General features: G+C 45.7%; 1 long non-coding RNA gene across 1 annotated transcript; it reads left to right on the forward strand.

Moving 5' to 3' along the window:
* Positions 1–3,304: 3,304 nt before the first annotated feature.
* Positions 3,305–6,536, forward strand: LOC127060450 (uncharacterized). Its single transcript, XR_007779514.1, has 2 exons — positions 3,305–5,373; positions 6,023–6,536. It is a non-coding gene; the product is annotated as an uncharacterized LOC127060450 (long non-coding RNA).
* The last annotated feature ends 2,103 nt before the right edge of the window (positions 6,537–8,639 follow it).

Raw genomic sequence — 8,639 nt, forward strand, 5'->3', positions numbered from 1 at the left:
CTGGGAGCAAAAGATTTTCCCCGCCATGTGCTCAGCCCCCTCACAATGGAGGTTTTCCCTTTTTTAACCCTTTAACCCCTCCTAGATGTCCCAACTCCAGCTGTTCCTTGATAACCATGCGAGGGGGTACAACATAGCTATAAATCTATAAAACTTTTCTTAATCTATATACATGATATTTGTCTATTAATTTTGAGAGTCAATCATCTCATTACTCATCTATCACAAACCCCAAATTAAGGATAAAACCTTCTATGATAGGGTCTGCTCACTGTTACTAAAACAATGTGGCGTAGCAGTGTGATGTCATAGTTTGTCTCAGGTATCCTGTCCTTTCCCAGGTGTCAATCACTTCCCCCTCTCCCTGCCCTGACCCCTGCTGGGTGCCTTCTGTCAATCCTGGCATTCCAGTGGGGCATTGAGTTGATTGGCAGAGTTCAAAAGATGCCCTGCATCCCTGGGGGTCCATTGTCCCACCCAGGTGTCCCTTGCACCTGAGACCTGCCCACCCTGTACCTGGTTGGTGGGTTCCTTACCCCTCCCATCCCTCTCTCCCGGGGGTTTAAAGACCCGGCAACCATGCGGTTCAGGATTCTGTCAGTGGTTGTTATGGGATTCAGAAGACTGCCATCTGAAGAAACTCTGGATCTAAACTCTGGCAGAATCCACTCCTTCCTTCACTCGCCTCAAAGCATCTGCACAGAAGGTAAACCGGGGCTTGTGCGTGTCTGAAATTGTCTCCAGTGCCATCTGCAGCATCCAGCTTAGCCAGAGGGGTCTCTGAGGTGAAACCACCCCAGAGCCACCTTTCGGTCAAGCAGCGAAGGCTAGAGAAGCCCGGGCAAGCCCCATCCGGACATATATTGGAATTTATTTCAATAATGTGGTACACAGCAACCAAGATAGCAAAGTTCCAGCAAAAGTATAGGAGACTTACATGGCAATTGGAAACTGGATATGTTTGGAGAGTGCCTCTGGCAGGGGGTGATTAAATCATTTGTCTGAGGCAGAGGCCCAGTATTTTTAAAGGTGGGTGACCAGAGAAAACTGCGATCCTTAACTCAGAATGCTGCCTATTAAGCAAGACGCTGGATCTATTAGAGAGGAGTGATTTGCTTAGGACTGAGACCCCAACCATAGATCATGGGACAGAGACTGTACAGAAGGCAGCATTTTTGCTACTAATGAATGACAGGTGTTCCAGGACAGCCCTCACCTACATCACTGGTTATCCAAGTATGTGGCTCCCATGGCCAGAGTTTTGCTGGATGTGATAAAACATTGCAGCAGTATTTCAGGATCACTTGAGGCAAGTATTAACCCTACAGAGAGGAAGACAAAGGAAAAGACTCTTAACATGGGGAGATCTTTAGGGCTAATTAGCTGTGGCAGAAGGATGGGTTTCACTTAACAATTAGTAAACAGAACAACAATAGGAGATTGGAATAGCAGCAAGGAAGCAGACTGCCCAAAAGGGAGCAGCGGAGTCGCAGTGCACGATAAAATGAGTGTGAGTGAAAGGCTTGCAGAAAGGAATTTCTCAGGAAATTATAAATTATCCACTGCTGTTCTGGAGAATGTAGTGCCTGGAATGGGGAAAAGGAAAGTTGCACACCCTTGTCACAAGTAGGATAAAATGTTGATGTGGGAGTTGGAACTCCTGAGAGACCTATCATTACTATGGCCCCACAGGCCAGTGTTGTTAATTGGAGTCTTAGAAACAACTTTCACCATCCTCAGTGAGTTGGGGGCTGGCAGCTGCAAACATTTATGGAGGGTCACCAAAAATAAGACTTACACAGAAAATGAGGTATCAAAGTCACCACTGGCTTCTGAGATGGAGACAAGAGAAAAAATGAGAATCCAAGTGGATAAACTTATGACTGAAAAAGATCATCATCGGACCCTACTTGCTTCAGCAGAGTGTAAGGAAAGACAATTATTTGAAAATTTGAATAGGGAAAATCATAGAAGAGAGAAAGACCTGAGAGAGGAAACCTGATTTACCCCTGTTACTGAGAATTGAACAGCTGCCGAAACAGTTCCAGAAAGCAAAGGAGAAAAGATGAAAACTGAAAGAAACAGCAAAGGTGATGCTTAAGCAAGCTACCAATTCACTTTGCATTGTGCCAGAGTCCATCTAGGTGGCTGATTTGCAAAAGCATTCCAGACACGAGCCAAGTGAGACTGAAATGCAACAATGGAACCCTATCAATACATACGTACTAATGACCCATACATCCAGATTCCAGCTGGTTCTTGTCAACGATTAATTACATTTCTAATAGATACAGGAGCACAAAATTCAGTACTGATGAAGGATGCCAAGAAGCCGGGTGTATGACCCAGACACCAAGAGTTAAAATCATGTTAGTAAATGGAGCAAATGTTATCTGTCAAGCTGCTAAGGTTAATTTATGGGTCCTGGGTGAGAAGTGGATATTGGCTACTTGCTTTGCAATCAAAGATCACAATGACAATATTTAAGGTTTTGATGTTCTGAATGATCAAATCTGTTGTCTGCCTGATGGCAGTGAGTCAATGTTAATGTTTCAACATTAGCCCAGACCCTAAAAGAAGTCCAGAGACTGTGCTGACTCCATGTGGTACCTGCACTCCCTCATCCAAGGACTGCTAGTGTGTCCCCATGCTGGATTTTTGCTGCAGGGAGAAGTGGAATTTCTGAAGTTTTGGCCAATTTGGCCCCATTAACTGTTGAAGTACCCAATACTGCAAACCTAACAGCCACAATATAAGCACCCATGTGCTTGGGCATTGATGGGGTGGTGACACATTAGGAGAAAAAAGATATCATCACTCAGTCACACTCCTATCTTTCCTGTCTGAGATAGAGGACAATGATCATTTTAACACACTCCAGTCTCCTAGAACTTGCCAGTGTTTATCCAATTTTGCTGTTGGCATTGCCATTATGTCACAGATCACAGAATAGTCTGAGTTGAAAGGGACCCACAAAGATCATCAAGTCCAGCTGCTAAGTGAATGAGCCATACACAGATTGAACCAACAACTGTGCTGTTAAGAGCACCACGCTCAGACCAACTGAGCCAGTCTTAGGGTCTGGGTCATGAAAGACCTGAACAGACAGTTGTGGCTTATGGTTTATTACAGGCAGATGAACACCAGTACCACATCTACAGTCACTGCTGTACTAAAATTTGTGGAACTGATAGCTCAAATTAGGAGAGCACATCACCCATGGAGGACAACACAAATTGCAGGAGACTGCCTCCCCCCCCCCCCCGCCCTGGAAACACAGGAAGCAGCAACAGCAGTGGCCAAGCACTTCATAAAGTAGAAGTTGAGATTCCTCCTGAAGAATGTCAAGGCCTAACACCATGAAAGATCAAAGAAATATTCACTATTCAACTCAACTGCATTTAAAGAGATGGAACAGAGAGATTCTGAGGGGGAAAAAGGAATTTCGTCATTAGTCCAAGTGATTAAACAACTTGAGCCACTAAGGAGTAACCTGTCCAGGCTAACAAGCTAAGACTTATACTGTTTTTTCTATCCAGGAATGATATCAGTAATGATTTCAGCACACTCCCACTGAGGATCAAGTTAACCACTGAAGGACAGCTTATCCTTACTGCAGGAGCAATCACTGCCAGCAGGAAGCAAATTTGGGTCACACGTTAACAAGTTCAACCCACAGGGTAGAGTCACTTCTTTTATTTAAGCTAATAAGTATGGTAACTTAGTACATGCATTCTACATCACGCATGCTATTCAGTTTTAAGTGCAATTAATTGAATATGAACAGGGATTTTACCCATTACCCAAATTAGAAAACACTTCCAATATTATGTCCAAGGATTGCTCCCACCAAGAAGGTGCCATGATAGAGAGGTCTTGGCTGGCCTTTACCTCCCCTGCGCAGCCTCTCATTAGCACTGCAAACACTGGGGCTACACACTTTCCTTCCTACAGAAAAAAACTCCCATTCTCATCTAGAAGCCTATCATTTAAATGTGGATACCACCTCTGATATTATATATGCCCAAAGATGGCTCTCCTACAAAAGCTGCTTGATCAGAAACCTTTCGCTGATCTTTACCCGCCTAGGGTGGCCTTGTAACCTGCACCTAAACCACTGGGGCTCTGTGCTTTCCTTCCCATGGTAAAGCACTTTCATTTTATTTCAGGAGCTCTGTCCATTGGAGGTAAAGGCCAGCAAGACCTGTCTGTCCACATGTCGTGTGGGAGCAATCCTTGGATGTTTTTAGTACTGGAGGTGGTATCCAAATTTCAGTGATGAGCTCCTTAAAGATGACTGAAGCACTTTTACAGGGGAAGGAAAACACCTAGACCCGGGGTTCAAAGAGCAGATTACATGCTGCCCCAGGAGAGGTAGAATCCAGCAACAATTTTCTGACCTGCCACATATTGTATGGAAGCAATTCTTGGATATATTCAGTATTGGAAAGTTGTCTCCTCCTGAAGAGGAATAAAGTGATTTTCCATGGGAAGAAAAGGACATAACCCACTGTTTCTTGTGCAGATATGCTTCCCAGGGGAGGTAAAAGCCACAAAGATGTTTCTGCCTTGGATCATTTTGTGTTAGATAATCACTGGAAGTATTCAATATTGGAGTGTGGCTCCAAATGCTGCAACTGTGCTCCTGAACATGAATGACAGTACCTTTCCTTGCAAAGCTGTCGTGGTTTGAGAGAAAGTCAGTTTTTAGGGATGCTGTGGTCAAACCAATAGGTGCTCAGATTTGAATATGAGCACCTGGTGTGGCCACTGAGGACATGGATACGCCTCTGAGAACACAGGAGGGTTAAAAGCTGAGAATTCCCAGGGGGAAGTTCTCTTGGGATCCAGGTCGTGAAAGAGAATGGACCTCCCCTGCTTGGCTCTGAGCTGGGTGGGGAAGGTGTCCTAGGGTGACTGTTATCCCCATTCGTGTGTATGTAATTTATGCTGGATATTATGTTCTGTGCCTTTAAGACTGGCAGAGTGAGAGTTTTGTTTTGGGCCTCTTATCAGCCACTGGCGGGACATACAGATAGCACCGGTGCATGTTGGTTTTTTTGCTTTTTGCCCTGCTTTTTGCTTTCGCTCTTGCTTCTGCTTCGCTTCTGCTTTGCTTGCTCTTGCTTCTTTCCCCCCCTTCTCATTAGTTACTTTAGCTAAACAGTCCAAATTACTTTCTGGACTGTTCCCACCACCCCGTTGGACCTGCTGACTGCTCCAGACTGGAATTCAGAACACAGAGAGAGAGGTTACACCTTGTGACTGCAGCAGCTGCCTCAGCGCTGGAAGGACTGATAACAGCAAACCCCCAGGAGAGACTTTTCTGAATTTGTCATCTTTCTCAGAGCAGTGGAAGAGTGGTGTCATCCGGTATTGTTCATTGTGTGTGCTGGGGGGTGCTGTGATTGTCAAATAAACAGGTTCTTTCCCCCTCTCTCCGAGGAATTCTTCCCGAACTGGTTGGGGGAGGGGGCTGTGTGGGTTTGCTTTTGGAGAAGCCCTTTTTGGGGATTCTCTCCCAAATTTGCCCTAAACCGGGACAGGAGGGGAAGCCATGTGGCCGGAGGAGGTAGGCCAGGGCCTTGGACAGAGAATGGAGGTGAAGGCCCCTGCAAGATGGAAGGGTGGAGGGACCCTGAAAGACATTGGGCAGCACCCCCCCACCCCCCAGGAGAGAGAGAGCGCTGGTGTCTGTGCCTGTGCTACCTTGAAATTTGATAGCACAGCCAGAGTGAAGGAGAAGGGCGGGGTGCGTTGAGAAGGTGCCTGGGCAAGGCAGCCATGGGAGTTCTGGACAGGCGGAGCCTGAGACTTTTAACCCTTCTCTTGGATGATAGAAACCTTACAAATGCTAATTCCTTCTGGAGTTGTATGAGAAGAGAGATAGAGATGAGACAAGAGGAAATGAGCCACGAGAGAAGTTGACAAGAATCTAGTTGGGAGGAGATGATGGAGTGGCCTTTGGCTGGACTTTTCTTGTATAGCCATAGACAGAACCATTTTTTTCCCTGTGACACAGAGACTGCATTTAGGGGGAGGCAATGGCTTGGAGCCAAGAGTGCAGTGATGTTATGTAAAGGAGTGCGTGAACAGAGACAACAGGTGAGGAGAGTGGTGGTGGTGCCCTCCGTCTTCAGGGAAGAAGAAGATGATCTCTGTTCTCGAAATCCCTTGGCCCCAGGGGGTGAAATCTGGGGGGGACAGGTGTTGCCAACATATTTTATGAAAAATCCTTTACTTAGGATTTTTCCTCTCCTGAGAGCTGAGAAGCCTCAGGACCAGACTCTAAACAATTCTTATCTGCTACTGTGGAATGCAACAGAAGAAATCTGTAATTGGCCCGGTCAGACTGTTTGCAATTAAGGGCCAATCACAGGACACCTGTTCGACTGGTCTCGGGCTGAGAAGACTTCAGTTTACACATTCCATTTCTATTCTTAGCTTAGCTTTGTAGTGAAATCCTTCTCTTTATTCTTTTAGTATAGTTTTTATATCTTATGTATGATATAATAATAAATCAAAGCCTTCTGATACATGGAGTCAACGTTGTAGTCTCTTCCCTCATCCTGGGACCTCAGAAAACCGCTGTAATAGACAGGTGTCCCGAAAGTGAGAGACTGTGCTCTTTTTGGAACTGGGCAAAGCAAAAGGAAAACCCTAGGAGCAGCTCTGGTCCATGTGCAGTGGTGAGAGCACTAGGCATGGAAGGAAGATGTTATGATGGCAAATGTTCTCCAGGCGGTGCCACGTGTGACAGGGAAACACACGAGGTTTCAACTGTTTCCTGGGGAAGCCTGTGGTACAAGAGGGACTCCTCTCTTCTTGATGAACTGAGAATTGATTATCTGAAGGGTGGTGCTGGACTGAGAATTGGTGATCTGAGGGGTGGATGTATTGGAAATTTGGTGGGGGGAGGAGGAATGTCTTTGAAAGGTTTTCATCTTGAGTGCTGTGTGTTTTCTTTTATAGTTGTAGGTTAATAAAGTTTTTTCCCTTTTATTCCCAAGCTGGAGCCTGCTTTGCTCTATTTCTGATCACATCTCACAGCAGACACCAGGGAGGAAGCTTTTTCATGGAGACACTGGCATCGCGCCAGGGTCACACCATGACAGAAGCCAAATACATAATCCTGTTGCTGGTGTTCAGGTGACTGCAAAGTGAAGGTAAAAGACAGCAACAGCTTTCTGTTCTCATATTTTTTTGTGTGGGAGCAATCCTTAGACATTCAATATTGGATCTTGACTCCAAATGTCAGAACTCGGGCCCTGAAAGTGAATGACAGTACTTTTCCTAGAAAAGTGAAACTCCCAGTCCAAATGTTGGTGCTACAGATGATCCTCCACCCAGCAGAGAGACATGCCAGCAAGACCTTTCTGTTCTGTAGCCTTTGTTTGAGAGCAATACTTGGACATACTCAATAATGGAGGTGGTTTACAAAATTGTGTGTTTGACTCCTGAAATGGAATGACAGTGCTTTTACATGGGAAGGAAAGAGGCTAGCCACAGATTATAAACTGAAGCGGGGAGGAAAATGCCAGCAAGACTTTTCTGCCCTAGTCTGTTCAAGACTGTATTCAAGACTGGAACTCGGCTCCAAATGCTGCAACTAGGTTCTTCAACATGAATTACAGTATCTATTCCTGTGTATCATCTTCAGCACCTTGTCTGATGGTGCTGCAGATGATCATCTGCCAGGTAGAGGTGAAGGCCAGAAAAATGTTTTCATCCTAAACCACTATGACTAGTGATTTATTTTCCAAGAAAAAACAGTCATTCCCTTTCAGGAACACATATAAGGAATTTGGAAACCACCTCTACTAATGAGTGTGTCCAAGGATTTCTCCAACAGAATAGGTGCCTGGAGAGATAGGTCTTGCTTGCCTTTTTATTTCCTGGGCCAATAATCATCTGCAGCACCAACAGTAGGACTAGGTGTTTCCCTTCATTCACTTTCTGAGCCCAACCTGCTAAATTTGGTGCCAAGCTCAAAATTTGGATTGCTCCCACATGAAATGTTCCAGGACAGAAAGGTCTTTACCTCGCCTGGGCAGCCTCTTATCTGCCCATAAAACACTGCTTACCTGAGGCATCGTGGGCCCACTGAGCCAGAAATAACTCACCCTTGTGTGGCCAGACCCCCCTGAGACACTTTAATCCTGGCAGCCCCATCCCCATATCCGTTGTTGTGATGCTCTTCAGTGCCCGACACTTGGGCGCTCGAGCATCCACAGGAGGGACTTTCACAGCCAACTTCTCCCCCAGGCAGCGATGTCTTGCCCCAGTCCAGCAGCCAAGATGGGTTTCCCTCTGCACTGCCAATTGCCCTTTTTCCATTGCTCCAGCCACCCCACAGAGCATTTGCCACGATCCATGAATCAGTGCAGAGTATTGGCCACTTCTCTCATTCAGCCATATACAAAGCCAGCTAGATGGCTTTAAGCTTTATGCACTGTAACCTGACTGGTTCCAACTTGTCCTTCAGTGGCTTCCACAAGTTGTCATGTAGGACTCCATACAGCAGCTTCTCATTTTTGATGCATCCTTACAATATGGCAGGAACCATCAGTAAAGACAGAGTGACACTTTTCATTTTCTGGTCAGGGCCTCCTAAGCATGTGCCACCTTTACCTCTTCCC

This window comes from Serinus canaria, chromosome 25 (assembly GCF_022539315.1).
Source record: "Serinus canaria isolate serCan28SL12 chromosome 25, serCan2020, whole genome shotgun sequence".
Taxonomy (NCBI): domain Eukaryota; kingdom Metazoa; phylum Chordata; class Aves; order Passeriformes; family Fringillidae; genus Serinus; species Serinus canaria.